This window comes from Phasianus colchicus, chromosome 1, assembly GCF_987193195.1.
Source record: "Phasianus colchicus chromosome 1, bPhaCol1.hap1.1, whole genome shotgun sequence".
Classification (NCBI taxonomy): Eukaryota; Metazoa; Chordata; class Aves; order Galliformes; family Phasianidae; genus Phasianus; species Phasianus colchicus.
The window spans coordinates 33,624,753-33,642,752 of record NC_143436.1 but is presented as its reverse complement, the minus strand read 5'-3'; the positions used below and the strand labels follow the sequence as shown (position 1 = coordinate 33,642,752).

At 38.1% G+C, this 18,000-nt stretch overlaps 1 long non-coding RNA gene across 1 annotated transcript; it reads left to right on the top strand.

The window, feature by feature from the left end:
• The first annotated feature begins 261 nt into the window (after positions 1–261).
• On the top strand, positions 262–11,957 carry LOC149919488 (uncharacterized). Its single transcript, XR_016465398.1, has 3 exons — positions 262–572; positions 3,982–4,047; positions 10,831–11,957. It is a non-coding gene; the product is annotated as an uncharacterized LOC149919488 (long non-coding RNA).
• Positions 11,958–18,000: the final 6,043 nt, after the last annotated feature.

The window sequence follows — 18,000 nt, the reverse complement described above, 5'->3', positions numbered from 1 at the left end:
GATGTGGTCGGGGCTTGCAGGCGGTGGCGAAGCGGTGGTGTCCGAAGGGGCGGTGCGAGACTCCGGCCTTCCCCGTACAGTGCGTGTTCTGTGGTGTGCTGTAAAATGGGTCAGAAAGAGGAGGTGGTAGTTTTGGAATAAAGGGCTGCCTGCGACCTTCTCTTCGATGTTTTAATTAGCATACGCGTAATTAGATGCTGTGTGCCCTGCTAGCAAATGAGTGGTTTGGATTCCCATAATTCTTATAATGATGTAGCTCGTATTGTTGCATGAACGCCGCTGGCAGTTGAAACGCACGGGGTGACTTGCTTGGACCAACCCAGGTCCTTACAAAATCCCCAGGGAATTGGCCGTGTTTGCTTCAGCCCCTCCTACCCGAAATGCTGCTTACACCAAACACCGCAGCCCCCAGCTGGCGCCACCGGCACCGAAACGCAGCCCCGTTACACGGCGTTAACAAGGAGCTCTCCCTCCCTTCTCATTTGCGTACAGAACCACGAGGTCATATAGAAATCCCGGGCCGGAGGGAAATGCTGCTTACATGTGCCTGGAAACAGAATTAATTCCTGCAGGTATCATGGTGCTCCTCACTGGAAGAAAGACAGTGAGACCCTGGAGTGTGTCCACTAGAAGGGCAGTGAAGCTGTGAAGGATCTGGAGCACAAGTCTTATGGGGAGAGGCTGAGGGAACTGGGATTGTTCAGTGTGGGGAAGAGGAGCCTCAGGGAAGACCTTATTGCTCTCTACAGTGTCCAGGAGGTTGTGACGAGGTGGGGGTCGGCCTCTTCTCCCAGGTAACAGCGATAGGATGAGAGGTAGTGACCTTAAGTTGTGCCGGGAGCACAGGTTGTATATTAGGAAAAAAATCTCAGAAAGAGTGGCCAGGCATTGGAACGGGTTGCCCAGGGAAGTGGTAGGGTCACTGTCCCTGAAAGTGCTCAAGAAATGTGTGGGGACATGGTTAGTAAGTGTGATGGTGGTGGGTTGACAATTTACTACATGATCTTAGTGGTCTTTTCCAATCAGCGATTCTATGCCTCTATGCTATGATTCTGTAACACCCCCAATTGTATGCCAGGACCCCTCCTCCACCCCAGTCATTATAACATCCTGAATGCTATGACTAATGCTAGAATGCATCATAGGTTGCCATTCATATATTATGAGCTCTTAGATGCTATTAGCTGTTGGCTAATTAGCACTTATGAGCTAGTAACTCATAGCTGTTGAAAATAGCACTGAAGATTGCTCTTTAGATATACAAATAGAGAATGGGAGTAAGGTTCCCATGCAGTCACAAGAATCCAAAACTAAGAAAATATTTTGCCAGGATTATCAGTAAAGATGATGATGTTGAGAGAAAGGTAAAGTGAGGATTTTCAGCTTTAAAGAGAGTAAGGAGAGTTGTACTGGACATATGAGTAGAGCTCCCAAGAACTTGGAGGGGCTGGTGGTGGCTTCTGTAAGAGCTGGAGGATGAATTTCCAGGATGATGGGCAAGCAAATTAAAGACACACCTCCTTCCCAGTCTTGGCAAGCAAGGACAATATTTTAAATATTGAAAGTTTTCAGTGTGTCCAACTTAAATTTTTACAAAAATGACTTTTTCTTGTTAATTCTGGAAAAAATATTCCTTGATCCACCATGCCAGTAAACAGCTTCATTGCTCAGCAGTCTGTGGTGCATCCATCAGCAGTTTGCTTTGACAGAAGATTCACCTGGAGCTACCCATGTGTAAACATTTTGGGTAGCATAGTTGCAGTTACAGATGAACAACATCTCCCGTTCTCTAGTTCAGTCTTTTTATGGTGCAGAAAGATACTAGAGGAACATCAGGTGATATAGATATTAGACAGAAACGCATGTAAGGAGCTGTCTGAATCAGAGCTTTGTCTAAGAATTGCAAGAGAAAGAGGAATAATCAAGTCTCCTTCTAGGACTGTCAGTGCTGCACAAGAAGCAATTGTGCTTTTCACAGCACAAGAGAAGTCTAAATTTGAGATAACCTTTCCCCTCTCAATATTCTTAAAAAATACCAATTGGTGTTAAGTGTGTATTTTTACAAAAGTTTTCTGAGATAGCAAGGAATTTTTTCCAAGGACATCTATCCTCAAAGATGCATGAAGGTCTTCAGCGTTTAAACTATCTACGCTGATGATACTGATGAATCAGCTTATCTACCCTAATGAAAAACAAGCTTGTGCAATATAGATTTATATCTTACTGCTTTTGATATGCAGAATATTGTAAAGCTAGCAGTAGCTAGCAGAAATCACTGGACTGCATTGTTACCTGACTTCACTTCTATCTGATGCATTTTTGTAAACATGTTTTTTTGTGGTTCTAGACATCGATCCTAGAAAAGGAAACAATTAATGCAATGTATAGTGGCTCAGACATTCAGCAAATGGGCTGCAGATAACAACCTGTGTACACTGATGATTCTATTGATTCCCAATACAACATAAAGTTTAAGCTCTCAGTTCTTGTTTTCAAGTCAATTAGTGGACTTGGATAAAGAAACTTAAGGTATGGCTTCATTTTGGGGAATATGAAAAGCTCTGCTCAGTGAAGGAAACTCACACACACAGTACATTTTGTAGAAATGACAGATATGTGTAAGTCTCATTCACAGGTACTACAGGAAAAAAAAAAGAATCACTTCTCCACTTTTATTTTCTTCCTAAATCTTCTACACCATAATTATGAAATTATGGAGCGGGAAAATAGGACTTCAGATTCCTTTTCTTCACTTTTCCACTTTCAGATCACTTTTCCTCAGTGATATTGCAAGCACTCGTATATGTTGTGCTTGTAGCTAAGGTGGTAGCATGAATTTCCTTTTTGGTTTAGAGCTGCACAGGGCCTGACTCATCAGAAAAGATACAGATAAGTGTGTATTTCACATACAGCTCTCAAACATGGAGTCAAGTTGATAACATAGGTAATTTCCCTTTTAGACAGGAAATCTGATGAAAACCCCTTTAGAACTGATCTGCTTTTAAGATAGTTGAGCAGTCAATAATCAGTGCCACCATTGCTGTTTCTGTCCCACAGTCTACTTTTTGGGATATATGGGATTTTAAAATTTTTTATTGTTATTATTTTTAATGATAGAATTATATGTCTCTTTTGAAACATTTCAATATCAAAAGCAAGAAAGCAGGAATAACAATGGACTAGAGTTGTATAATAGCAAGATAAAGCACAATGTGTGTAAGGTAAGGGGAAGACATAGGAACAAAAATACAGTACTAAACAAAGATGGGGGAAGACGAGGAAGCATGGGATCAATGATGGACAGAAGCAGATGAGAATACATATTGTTTTAAGGAGAGAAAGAAACATGGGATAAATTTGGAAGGCAGCAAGTTGAGGAAATAATACAGAATTAAGAAACAAAATAAAACAAAAATATGAATGAATAATATTCCTTCTTATCCACTCTGCACATCATTTGCTCCATTCATAGATGTTATCATCTTGTTTCAGCTAGATAATATTGTAATTGCTAGATATAATTGCAATAACATACTTTTGTTGAGATTTAAAAAAAAAAACAAAACAGTATTACCAATGTGATGGTGCTTTATTTAGTTGTTTTAATCAGTCTACTTCATTTTTAAGCACATACTTAGAAATAAATATTATCAAAAGGATCTTTCAAGTGAGAGTGTATAGACTCATGGAAAAGTCACTGTTATTTTTAACATGTGGATAACATGGCATGCTTTGTGTTCTTTTGCCTATTTAACTTCATGTTGTTAGTCCAATGGCAGAGTTCCCAGAGAACAATTAAGTCAGAAATGTCATAGATCAGGATACAGGGGGATGATGATAGAGAAATTTCAACAGCATTGACAAAGGGTGTCCCAGAAGTCTTCCTAATGTTACGACAGTAGAAGAAATGTCAGTGCTTTCTCCTTCCTCCAGTCCAGAATTTTTAAATATTGAGAAGCATTCTTTTGATTTGCTTTGCAGATTTTCTGAAGACTGACTTATTAATTGAATATACAAACAATTAAGAGAAGTAATAAACTAAAAATGGTATGTAGCACTATTAAAATAATATTTTCAATTAATATTATGAAAGTGGTTAGTAATTTCTATTGATTAAACATTTGCTCGACATAGACTGAACATTTCAATTGTAATAGTCTTGGACTTGAAGGAAGAATGATTGAAAACCAGGCTTTTTATTATTTGATTGTAATCAGATATTAATTTAAGAATAATTACCCATTTTCAACAAGATAAAACAACTTTCAATGTCCATTACACAATGCTTATATCTAGACATAAATATATACTTACAAATTATTGCAAATTAATTGACTTTTGTATTTCTCCTTCAAGAATGCTTTTTTCTTTCACGAATTCAAAAACAGAAACTAATTTAAAAGGTATGGTGACAACAGGCTTCAGTCATGATTGATGAACTTGTTGAAACTGTTATCAGTTTCCATATTTGAACGTCAGGATGTCCTTCTAGAAGCCTCATTGTGTTTCCTCACTGGCTGGTTTGTGTCCTTAGCTGAGCACCTTCCCCTGCCAAGGGGAAAGCACAGTGGAGAAAGAACGGATTCTTCTATCACCTCATCTAGAAAAGACTGCAGGTGGTAGGAGAGGCATTTTCAGTAGGTGATACAAGTACCTAAGGGAATACTCTTCATAGCAGGTCTTATTCTTTGGGTTTGCACTTGTGAGCAATGCACAAAATTAGTACTTGAGTTAAGGCAAAAAGAACAACGAAGGTAACGTGTTAGCCATTTTAGATAGCAAATGTTCTTGACTTTCAAACTGTTTTGTCAATTCCTTTTCCAATCTTTTCTTGAAAAGAATTCATAATTCTTGAATTATGAAGTTTATACCTATTTAAATATATCTGTGCTAGCGGCTTGTTCTGGCTTTCTTTGTTTTTTTCTTTTTTCTTCTTTTTTTTTTTTTTTAAGCTATACGTGATACAAATTCATATCTGTCTTCAGCACTCTTGCAGCATGCACTGAACCTTGATTTAAATTATGATGCCAATTCCATGAAACCTTGGACGAGCTTGAATACCTTTTGTCATTATTTGTTCACTGGTTGGCAGGAACTCTGAAGCTTAATTAGATGATATCTATAGAGAGATGCAGATACAGTTAGAAGTACAGATGGGATCTAAAGCTAGGTATGGACACAGAGATAGATGTAGATACAGACATAAACATAGATACAGATGTAGATTTAAATATAGACATGTCTCTTAATGTCTTGCACCCATTGTTTACTTCAGATCACTGTAAGACACCTTTGTGTACTGTTTGATGGTTGAACTGTGGTCATCTTGATAGATAACTGGGTAGGGAGGCAGGAGTTTGGCTGCTGTTCTTAGCTGGACCACTGATCTATTGTGTGTCTTTCTTCTGATTTCTCTATCTATCTTACTTGGCTTTTTGGGCGTTACCTGCTTATGGGGACAAATGCTTTTTCTTGCTTTGTGAATAGTCTTGGTCGCAATTGGATTTTAATCTAATTTAATTCACTTTTTTTTTTTTTTACATAAATAATCACAGAAATGGTAAAATTCTAAATTGTTCATCACTTTCTGAATTAGTATTTTGTATGCTTTGTGTTGCTCTTAAATTATTAGGTTGATGACTAACATCATATTCTATTATAAATTCATACTTCCTTCTGGCACATATGTAGGTGATGTTTTCAGAAATGATTTAATTCCTGAACATAATATATGATATATTCTAAGAGAAGAAATAAAATATTACTATTTTTAATCTTATGCAGAAGTGGAAAATAATTTGCAAAAGAAATTGAATAACATGTAATTGCACATAACAATGAAAATATATGCCGTGTGTAAAATGGACTACAGAAACTTGGCTCATATGTTGTAGAGCATGTAAAAATGTTCCAGTGCAAGTACAACTAAGGGTGAAAGTTTAATAACTGATGGAGAAAAAAGGTACACTGCGACTAACTGTGGCAAATGATGCAACTAAAACGATGAGTGAAAAATATTTTTATATATATTTAATATATTTTAGGGTGAAAATATGGTTGTATGACCATAACTAAAAAATCTATTTGATGTTTGCAGGATGTTCACTTGTCAAGCAATGCCTTTTCTGTACCACACAAAGGTGTGGCCCACTGTTTGAAATGGTGATTGAATCTTTTATTTCATTCTGGTATTAGACAAAATAACCCAGGAATTAGAGGAATAATGAGCCGTAATGTGGTTATTCCATTCTGTGATAATCACAGAATCATAAAATAGCTCAGGTTGGAAGGAACTTTGAAAGGTCATCAGGTAAAAATTTATGTGGGAATAATATTTTGATTCAGTGAGTACTGTGGGTGTTTGGCACCTCTGGGAGATGTCTTGTAGCTATAAATTGCAACTAGTTTCTCAATTTCTTTTCCCCCAAGTTTGCAATGGAGTCAAAGGGCATGAAACAGAATGAACACATTGTTAAATCCTCTCCCCTAGCTCTAAGAATTAGTATGATAAATTAGATACTACCCAATCTTTAGGTAGTAAAGTGAGATCAGATGAATCTTGTACATGATAAACTAAGACTTTATTACCTGAATGTTAGTGTCTCGTCTTAGCTAATTGAATATGGTCCTTCATTGGTCAACAGAGACAGAGCCTCTTCTAAAAGATGATTAACAGCCTCTGTTTTATGGTGAGATAAACTGCTGTCTGAAGGTGTCTCCCTGTTATTTATAAAGGGAACCTAGAGACTAAATTATTAGGTAGCAAAGCCTGATGAGGTCAGTCCTACTATGTGCATCTTCTGAATTTTGAGACTTAAATGTGAGACTGAAAAGTAGTAAGCACTATCACAATAATTCATAAGTAACAAAGTAATGATATCTCAATGACTGTATTATTTTAGTCAGAAACTCACTGAGCATTTTAAAAATAAAGACAAGTATTATTTTTCTATTAATCATTAATTATCCTTTCAAAAGAGTGAAATATCTTCTCTTTTCTATCTTTGAATGTTTAAACTCTCGTGATGAAATATCGTCTTCTGGGAAAAATTCTATTGCCTCAATGACTGAAATAGTGGTTTCACTTGCTTGTTTGTTTTGTTAATAAAACTGGCTTATGTAGTGTTTCGATGAGGACTGCAGTGCTTTTGATTTTATAAGCTATTTTAAGATCCATTTATTATAAACTTCAGAGAAATCAGAAAGTGCTCATCATTTATATCAGCTTGGAAGCTGTTTCTGGGTGAAAGTGATTTAAATTTGCCAATAAGTTATTTCTGAAGGATGAAGGTGACATTAGGCTGCTGCCTGATAAATTCAGGTCAAAACTCGTAATTGAAAAGGCACTATGGAAAACTCATAATTGAAAAGGCACTATGGATCACTTCAGATGGAAATAAAAATTATAGGGAAGAACAGTCAAAGTTATCTTACATAAACATGTGAACAACCTTAAAAGGTAAGCTTAAATTAGGGACTAACCTGTGCAGTCTGGAAAACAAATGAAATTGCACACTTTCATTATACAGTTACTTTTAGTACCTATGAGAGAAACTTTAAACACGATACAAGCAACTTTTGTTCGTAGAATTATCCACTAGGAAAGAGAAGTATTAACAACTTTCGTAATAGCTTTTTTTTTTTTTTTTTACCTTTATTGTTTCTCAAAAAGAATTTTCCCAAGTTACAAAAAGACCTGGAGAGAGGTAACATGGACACATCTAGAGGCAAATCAAATAAAGGGGTTAGCTCCAACAGGAAGGGTGCAGGCCAGTCCAGCCAGTGCCCACAGGTCTCATGTGGCCTGGCACAGCTGGCAGTGCAGCCCACAGAATAAGAGAATCACAGAATAGTTGGTGTTGGAAGGGACCTCAAGAATCTCCATCTCCCTTGCCACATGCAGGGCCACCAACCTCCCCATTTAATACTAGACCAGGCTGCCCAGGGCCCCATCCAATCTGGCCTTGAACACCTTGAGCCCACCCCCTTACCTGCACCATCTACCTCCTGCTGTGGCTGCGGCTTTGCCCTGGCCTAGCCCAACCCCGGGTAGTTTCACAAAAATAAGTCACATAACCCACAAGTTTTGCATGTTTGTTGCACTCTCTCTCTTTTTTATTTTTATTTTTTAAATAAGAACGATATAAGATAAAAATAAGTTTTGTTACTTATATACATGAACAATACTTTATATTGTATGAAGGCTGATCTGAAAGTAATGCCTCCTGTTTCATTATATTGGCTCAAGGTTTCAGAGACAGATGGTGAATGACAGTGAAGGCTGAACCTTCCCACCAGTATTCCCTTACATGTTATTGCTGTGTGACAGATAGCAGCAGAGGGGCAGTCTGACACAATGGTGTCTGACATGGGAGTGCATCTGAAGCAAAAGTGTGTCGTTGAATTTTTCCATGCAGAAAAAAATGACACTCACTGGCATTCATTGCCACTTGTTGCACATTTAAGGAGACAAACCAGTGGATCCAAGCACAGTGAGGCAGTGGGTGGTGCATTTCAGCAATGGTGACCACGACATTGGGTCACCTCTGCTGGCATAGTGTTTATGATCATGACATGAAGGCTTTTGTTTATTGCTCACCAAAGTGCATAACTAATGGTGCTGGCCACTGAAAAACATTTTTGTAGCTGAGATTTTTCTCTATCAAATAGTGTTATTGTGTTCTTTGTATCTATTGTAGTTATCATGGAAATAAATAGGAGGCATTATTTTTGGAATGACCTTTGTGTATTGGCCCAAGACAATTCCTGTTCACTCAGTGTGATCCAGGCAAGTCAAAAGATTGGACACCCATGGTGTAGCTTTGTCTGTAGGGTTGTCTGTGTCTGGAGAAGGACATTTATCCACTACGTTTGCAGAAAAATCAAGTTAAATGGTGAATTAATGAAAAATTTTGAAAAAGAATTCAGCTTCACTTCTTAGTTGTTTTTTTTTTTCTTTTTTTTTTTTTCCCCCAGCAATATAGGTTGCCAACTATGTAAAGTACTACACTTTACATACTACATTTTAACTGATGTATAGAAATCGTTCAAGGTGACATTTTGTTCCCTAGGTCTTATTCGTTACATGCACTTAAAAATGCGTAGTTATTGAATGATTTGAAATATAAAGGTATTAAAGGCTAGTTTGGGGGGAAAATATGAGAATCCATAAGTACAGTACATAGGCTTTTGGGCCTCTTTAAAATATTTGTGACGAAATGACAAGAAGAACTGACGTGGGTTTTAGAAGCCCATGGCATGGGAAGCACCTTAAATTGCCTAGAATCAAACATGAAGAATGATGATCTAAGTAGGAATTAAATGTGCCAAATATGAGACACTTATACACAATTATTTCAAGTTTTCTTTCTCACTGTCTTCATTCCAGGGATGATCACTGACTATGGGCATAGTGCTCTTTGCCTGCCTGCTGGGGGTTTAGTTCCAGCCTCCCACCCGGGTACTGCAGGGGTAAGGGTTGTTTTTATGGGCAAAAGGGATTTTTATGCAGACCTTATTGTCTGCTGAAACTCTGATATTCCTGATGTTGTCCATATGATGGAATTAGGAGTCTCACTGTATGGTTGACCAGGCTTACACAGAGAATGTTGTTGGGGCATACTGAATTATGGAGAAGGTCAGGTAATAAGCAAGGACCCTGGGCATTAGCTCACCGTTGGGGAATGTGTCTCCTGGACACTGGGACTGCAGCGGATTTGTGATTTACATGTAAAGATTAGGAGAGGAGAAGCAGTTTACGTGGGAATGTGAAAGGAGAATAAGGAGGGAGTTAAAACACTGAGTCAGATTCATCACTGGGGACTTGGCAGGCTTCTTCAGCTTTAATTGTCTGTGATTTTGGCCTAAAATAAACCTCTCAGTATCTAGTTAGCTATGGGAATATCATAAGCCATGTCACTTCCCAATTGCTAGGTGGCAAAATGATGAATGTTTAAGGGTTTAAATATCCAGGAGCATTTGCTATACCTACATAGCAAATTCAGTAGAGGAAACCTCACTGTAAGAGTGAGAATGAGTGTTGTAGTCCTAACCTACTGCAGATGTACCTACAGTGAGCAGCAGACATACAAGAAAAGCCCCTGACACCTCTTTTTTTTTTTTTTTTTGCTAACATTGACTTGGACTCAAATTGGCACAATGCTTTCAAGAAGAACTAAATCTCAGTTACTTCCTACAACACATAGTTTGGGGTGAAAGCAAGTTGAAGGCACAGGCTTAAGGATTTATAGGGAAGGTGAAGGTCTGGCATTGAGTATGTGATTACTGGTGTAGCTAGAGTCCTTGGTGTATGTGAAAGGAAGGGTTTAGACACCTATTTTAGCACATTAGATATGTCGGTGACTTGGAGTCTTTAAGCCCAATATACATCTTAATCTTGCACTTGGGATAAAGCATATCCTTGTGCTTCTGTTTGCTTTTGATAGTGAGAAGCTGTGTTGCAATTTTTTGTTTTTGTTAGCTAACACTAAAATAAAAACAAATTATCTAAAAATATGACACACTAGCATTGGAAATATAGATGTATTTGGGAGTTTAATGTAAATGTTGTCATTTGTTCAAGACTTTCCTTGAAAAAAGAAGCATGAATACTTCAAGAGGTGGTCAGTCGGTCTAGGTCAGACTCATACGCCTTGTTCAAATACAGACATAATTATTTTACTTGTGACATTTGAGATGACCTTCAGCCCGTAATGTAATCTAAAGGATTGCTGATTGACAGCGAACTGTGTAAAATTAAGTTCTTTCAGTTTGAATTTATGAAGACCTTCAAATAAATACATAAAACATTTTTTTTTTTTTTCTCTTGAGGACGAGAAAGCCAGAAAGGTGATTTAGAAGAGCTCTGGGACAATGCAGGCAGAGGACAAGCCCTCTGCAGTGCAGGAGTGAGCCAGGAGCGGCAGGAGCCACGAGGGCAGCTGTGGCCTGGCCACCACAAGCAGCTGGCCCTGTGGCAGGCCCCGTTGCAGGCCCATCATGGCCTCCAGACCCCTTCCACTTCTGTAAATCCAACAGCCTTCTGAACTGCAGTCATTTTCTTGGTATAAGTCATGTGGCCTGTGTTTCAGAGATCACCTGGGCTGGTGGGTCCGGGCTTTCACACGTTAGAAAACTACTATATGTGTGTGCTTTCCATCAGTGCAGACTGGAGGAGAAAACGTAGCTTATCACACTTACAGGAGGAAAAAAACACATTTTGTTTGCATGTTTACTTTTTCCTCCCGACAACCCAGGAGCACTTAGTTTCAGTTTGTGTTGGAAAACCCCCATTTTTTGCCCACTTGTTTGCCAGTTTGAGGAGTGGTAGTGGGGCAAGTGGGGAAGTTGCTTTTAATGTGTTGAGAAAATTTGAATGAACTAGTTTGAATTTTCTTTAGAATGAGCATTTGGAAACTTGTGTAAGTACTTAAGAAATATTGTCTTATATTAAGCTATGGCATTAAAAATTCATATACTCTGTCAGCATTTGTAATCGAATTCAGATGTCTCCAGTTACTGCGAGAATCCAGTGACCTCAAAAACTTCATGTACATCATGTAATGAGAGTACTGGATTATCCTGGAAGAAAGGCAGACTCTGGGATGAAAGCTGTCCTTATCCAACAGTACCTTCAGTAATGACAATATAGCAAATGAGTAAAAAGGAAGAACAAGCTTACCATGACACGGAGAGCTTGGGCTGAGACAGAAGTGACAGAGTGGAGGTAATCTGAGAAAGCAAATCCTATTCCAGTATGGAGAGGGTATATTAAGATGTTATCACACTACTAAAAAACACAACATATTCCCCAGAAAATCTAACCCCAAGAAATCGATGAGATGCATGGACTTTGCTACTGAACAAGGGTCATCATACCAGAACATTGAAGTGGCTATGAGTCTCTCTGCTGAGGATGACATTTTAAATATGCTAATTTTTTTTTTTAACATATCAGTCATGCAAAAACCAGTTTAGATACATTCTAACTTATCACAGCATTGACCTCTTTCTGTAGAAATAGCTCAGAAGGGATCATTACTATAGACTAGTATAGATGAGTCTGTGTGGTTATCATTCCCGCTTCATAAAATTTCCCTTTAATTTTTAAATCTCGTGCTAAATTTTTATGATATCATATAATTTCAGGTCAGGAAGGATAAGCAACCATTGTAATGCAACAAAAACAGCTTCACACTACAAAGGGATTAATTTTAGGTGATCGTTTAAATAATAGCTAATAAAATCAATATCATTTTATGTACATTTTAAGAGCTAGACTAATCAAAGCTTAACATGTGATAGGATAATAAAGCAAAGCTCATTAATTTATCATAGAAAAAATACAATCAAAAAGAGCTGGAGTAAGCATAAGCTTGCAAAAAGAGAAAAGTGCTGAGCATTTAATCTTATTCTCTCTGGAATCATTGTAGAAATTCTGGAGTTTAGCTGGAGTAAAAACATGCTGAGAAAAGGTCAGTCTACTCTTTCCAACTGTTATCAGTGCTGCCTGTTTCACTGCACTGGAGGAATATGGAAACTTGGTGTAAAGGATGACATTTCATGCAATCTATATTTTTATTTATTTATTTATGTATTGGAGCAGAACAAAAGGAGCAGACTAACATGCAGTCGTAAGAACTATGGTTTCATCAGCAAAGACCATCTGGTATTAGTAAAATATGGGAAATGTGTAGCAGTCTTTAAAGAATTCAGTTACAATAAGAAAAGATGCCTGGAAAGGAGAGAGAAATGCCACAAATGCAACTCTGAAAGGCTGCCCCTCGGGACACCCTTACACAAGAAAATTCGAAGCTTCCCAGCATAGGAAAAGCTTCAATCTACCATGAGGGAAAAAAGAGAAAATTCGAAGTTCCCTGGAATAGGAAAAGCTTCAATCAGCCATGAGGCAAAATCCATAGGAAACCAGACTTCATTAGCTCCAGAGCTTACAGCACTTGTTACAATTCAGCCTGTTTAGCAACTTCAACTTTTAGACATATTTTTTTCTTTGATATGTCACCTCGAGCTTAACTGGATATTAGATCTTCTGCTTTTTATCTGCGTAAGGCTACAGTGGAAAAAAAAAAAACCACCAAAAAAAACCCAACAAAACAAACCACAAAGAAATGCTCTCAGGATGATTTTCTTTCTGTGTGTATGTGCATATATGTGTCAGAAGAGGAGGAGGGGGGAAGGAAAGAAAAACAGAAGAACGGATATGTCTTTTTTCAAGATTGTGTAAGGCAGTGTATAAGGTCTGTGCTCTGCCTACTGACATCTAGCGGCAAAATCTCCCAATTACGGTACTTGCCCTGATTTTTTTTTTTTTTCCAGAACCGCCCTTTTCTCACAACTCTGCAGGCTTTTCCGACATTTGTGGGTGTCTAACGCCACCGAAAACGAGGGCACTTGTGGATAATGAGGTAATTCTGGAGTCAGGCAGGGAACAGCGGATCTGCCATGGAGCTTAAAGTGGGAGGAAAACAAAGAAGATTTACACAGAGGGTTTATCGCTCCTGCAGCAGCAGTGGAGTCTGCCTCTGAGGCTGTGCCTTTTGTGTGTCTCTGTCCAAGACGCCTCTGAGCTGCTTGGGAAAGCAAGTATGTCCATGCAGAGACCTGAGCAATGAGCCTGTTTCCAGGTGCCAAATTGCAGCTTACCTGCCTGTCAGTGCAGCTGCTGCATATGAGTGCCCTTTGGAGCACTAGCAAAAATTCTCGTTTTGTTCTTTGTCAATACTGAATTTCTGGGCTACAAGCACACACAGAACGGATTGGTCCTAGAAGAAATACAAGTGGTTAAGTATTGTCTGAATGATAATGTCAGAACGATTCTCATGACCAAGGACCCAGGGCTCCACCAATTAGTACTCAGTATTCATGCACTGTACTTGGGCTGGATTTCAGAAAAGAAGCATTAGCCTCAACCAAAACCAAGCCAAGATACCATCTATACTGTGTCTCATGAGTAAAAAAGGAGGGAATTTGAATGGATGTTGTGCCACATGAGGCCACCCTGCAGGTGGTGAAGCTCTGTGGCAAGAGCTGAAACAGGCAATTCTACAGGGTGAGGGTTTCTGCAGGCTGCCCCAGCTGGATTCATGTGGGCTTTGGGGAGTCAGGTAGTGACATTTGTGTCCATCCATGTGTGGCTTTTAACGTGGGTAACCAGTTATTAATTTCTCCTTGTTCGGGTGAGTATGGCCTCGGTTGTAGCAGCAGAGGGAGGTTTGCAGTTATTCTTCTGAGCAGTATCAGACATCACAGCATTCTGCCACCATGCAGTCTGAGCCATGAATAAGGCAAGGTTAATCTGAAGGACTGCTGAGCACAAACTTACTGCCTTCAAAGAAACCAGACAATGACAGCCACAGAAGCAGAAAAACTCAAAGCCACACATCCTTTAGCATTTCCTGCTCTGTATTTGATGAAGGAGGGAGGCAGAGTTCATACAACGTATGACTTCCTACCCTGCAGATCCCGAGATCTAAGTGGCAGTAATCCTCTCTAGGTACACAGAGTTTGCTTTCACGTTTCACACTTTCACATTTACACAAAGAGAAATACCCTGTATTGACTGCTTGCTATGCAATCCACTACCTACACATTTATAATGTCATTGAAAAGTGCACATAATCTAAATACAAAAAGTAACTTTTTACATATATGGAACTGATTTTTTTTTTGGATTCTTCATTAATCAGAGGCATTTTTTTTTTCACTTTGAATGAATAGCCACTTGTCCCATCTCCCTATCCCCCCCCAAAAGATTTCCTTTTTAGTGGTCGTTTTTTTGAAAACATCTTGAAATCTGCAATTCAGAGCATTTAAAGATGATAGTTTTCTGAGCTCTGTGTTTTTGTTTTTTGTTTTCTCCCAGTTTCATGCTGTTTTGAAATAAATACAGTATGTAATATTCTAAATAATGGTACTTTTGCTCTCAACTCTTGGAAGATCTACTATTGTCCATACACAAACTGCAGAAAAATGATATAAAAAATGCCTTTTTAACATTGCCATTAAAACACGATAAAATGCAAAGTCTGTAATAACCTTTAAGACAACCTTTAATGTTTTTTAACACAAATACCCAAGCCTAGTGCACTTTTGAATGTAATTTTCTTTTATTTTTCCTTCCCTTATTAAAATACAAGTGGTTACAATTCAGAGTAAGACTTTACGTCAGAATGAAATACTGAGACAGAACAACTTATTTGACTTAATGCACTGCACCCTTCACTAAATTTCCTCACAGAACTTTGTATTATATAATCTGAAAGACTGTCTTAACTGTAAAACAGACATAACACTATTTCTCTAGAAAAAAAATAACCCAGATAACTTACAGTGATTTTTTTTTCTTTTTTTCTTTTTTTTTTTTTGCAATAAACAACACATCTTACAGCCCCCTAATTTATCTCCCACTGTGCAGGAACTGAATTACTGGGCTAATAAGCATTGACACCTTTTTTTAGCAGAATTTGTGATGCCTGTTTTTAAAATGACACCACACAGATTAGAAAATGCTCCATCATGAGATAATAAATGGCACTATGAGTCTCTACAGTGAAACCTAATTCTTCTTGCAGATGAGTTCTCAAATCTGCCAACATAAGTTGCCCTCAACAAAGAGTTTTCAGGAATGAAGCTAAGTATGATTCATTTTGTGAAATCAGCCTGATCCTTCCTTACCTTTACCACTCATGGTCTGACCAACTGTTTGCTTTCACTTCTTTTCTTTAACATAATTTAATTATTTAAATATAATTTATTCATAAAGATAATCCAAAACATCATTTTGGAAATAATTATATTTATTTTAAATTGACATTAATATCTCATTAGGTAAGGAGGTCAGCTCATCGCTCTCCAAAAAGGTTGTAAATTTAAACAAATTGCTTTTTATTCTCCCTCATTTTGTCTGTAGTGCAACCTTTAACACAAAATTGAAATAAAATTAACATATGCTTAACCAGGGGTAAAACATTCTTTGTAAGCATGGCTGCAAGAACTGATGCTGTTAGACAAAGTAGAATAGAAACTACTAATCTGTATTAGATCAATGACAAATGCTTATACAGCCAACGAATATTTTATATTATATTGTAATCCAGCTGCAAGTCAGACACGTATGAATACCTTCCACCTCTCCTATTTCTTTCTTGAAATGCCTGATTTAATGCTGGTTTCTATTTTCTGTTGAGTTTCACAGATGTAGTAGGAGGAATAGTTTAGAAAAAAAAGAAAAAAGAAAGAAAAAAAAAAGAAAAACTGCTCACATTTTATTCCTGACTGTAGTTTTTATAGCTTTGGGCTTTTCCCATGTTCATGAGTAGCACTTACTTTATCTCTAATAAGCAACAGCACTACATTTATTCATGCTGAAATCTACAACTTTATTGTTCAGTACAGGTGGCCCAATGTCCACCCTGCAATGTTTCACCCATGGGCTATTCCTTTTAGTGTAATAAAACACAGACACATTGCTTATTAAATACTTAATGTAATCAAACAAATGATTTGTTCAACAGAAAATTTATGACTATTTCCAAAAGAGAGGGTGGTCACATAGAGCACAGAAGTAAATGCACCAAGATACTTCCACATCAACTAATTAGATCAAGCCAGTCCAATTCTCACTGCTCTACTTTTAATCTGAATCCTTCAGATTATTTTTTCCCTGTAGAGATTACGTAGATTCAGAAAAGTTTTGGAGCCACAACACAAAATGTGCTAACACTGAACTTTTTGGTACTTGCCTTCCCCAGAGCAAGACTCAAAAACTGCATCTGGCAGCACAGGGTCTCTGACACCTGGAGAAAGTATGGTGCCTTATGATGATATTTAAAAGAAATGGTCAGTGGTGACTTGTTAAGAGGTAACAAATGAGAAATGAGGAGTGCAGATTTTTAAATCTTTCCCCTTTAGGGAGCTTATGTGCTTTACAAAGTATTAGAAAGAAGGATCTTTGTGTTTCAAAATAGCTAGAGTTCTTATAGCCTGGGGGATTTTGCTCTTTTTGATGAAATAGCTTAAGAAGATAGATCCTTTTGCATGATACTCTATGCAGTAGGTCAGGCAAAGAGTATTCATCCCAGGACTTCTTTATCTTTGTTTAACTCTGCTTTTCAGATGAGTTTAGAGGAGCACAGTACCATCCGTGATAGGGGAAGATGAATAAGGCCTTCTTAAGAAAATGTACCTGTGGGACCAGGTACATCCAAGTGCACTAGGGGAGCAGGCAATAACACTATCTGATATACAAATTCTCATCTACAAAACACTATTTTTCTACATAGTCACCACCATTAGCAATGCATTTTTGACAGTGATGAACAAGAGCCTGCAAGCTGTGTTTGTAAAGATCTGCATGGCCATCCGGAAAGTGGTTTGTCTTTCATGTCACTTTTTGCCACTGCTGAAATGCACCACCCTCAACCTCATTGTGTTCACATCCACTGTTTGGTCTATATAAACATTCAGCAAGTGTCAGTGAACGCTAATGGGTGCAATTTTTCCGCACAGAGGAACTCAGTGCCACACCTTTGCTTCAGATGCACTTCCATGTCAGATGCCATTTTGTCAGACTGCCCCTCTGCTATCTTTTGCCACATGGCAACAAAACAGAATGGAGTATCGGTGGGAAGGTTCAGTCTCTACTCAGTCTCTACTCAGTCTCTACTCCATAACACCACCATCTACTTCTGATGTTGTGAGTCAACATAATAAAACAGGAGGCATTACTTTTGGAGTACCTTCATAGGAATCAGTCCCCGGGGAAGTTATGAAGTAAATTCCACTGGAAGCCATTTCCACACATACGAAGGACAAGAAGGTGATTTGGAAATGCCATTGTAGATTGAACAAGGGCAAACTGTGTCTTACCAGTTTGATTGCCTTCTACACTGAAATGACTGGCTGTGTAGGGAAGAGGAGGGCAGTAGGTGTTTATCTTTCCTCCCCTGATATTTTTGACATGGTCTGCCATAAAATTCTCGT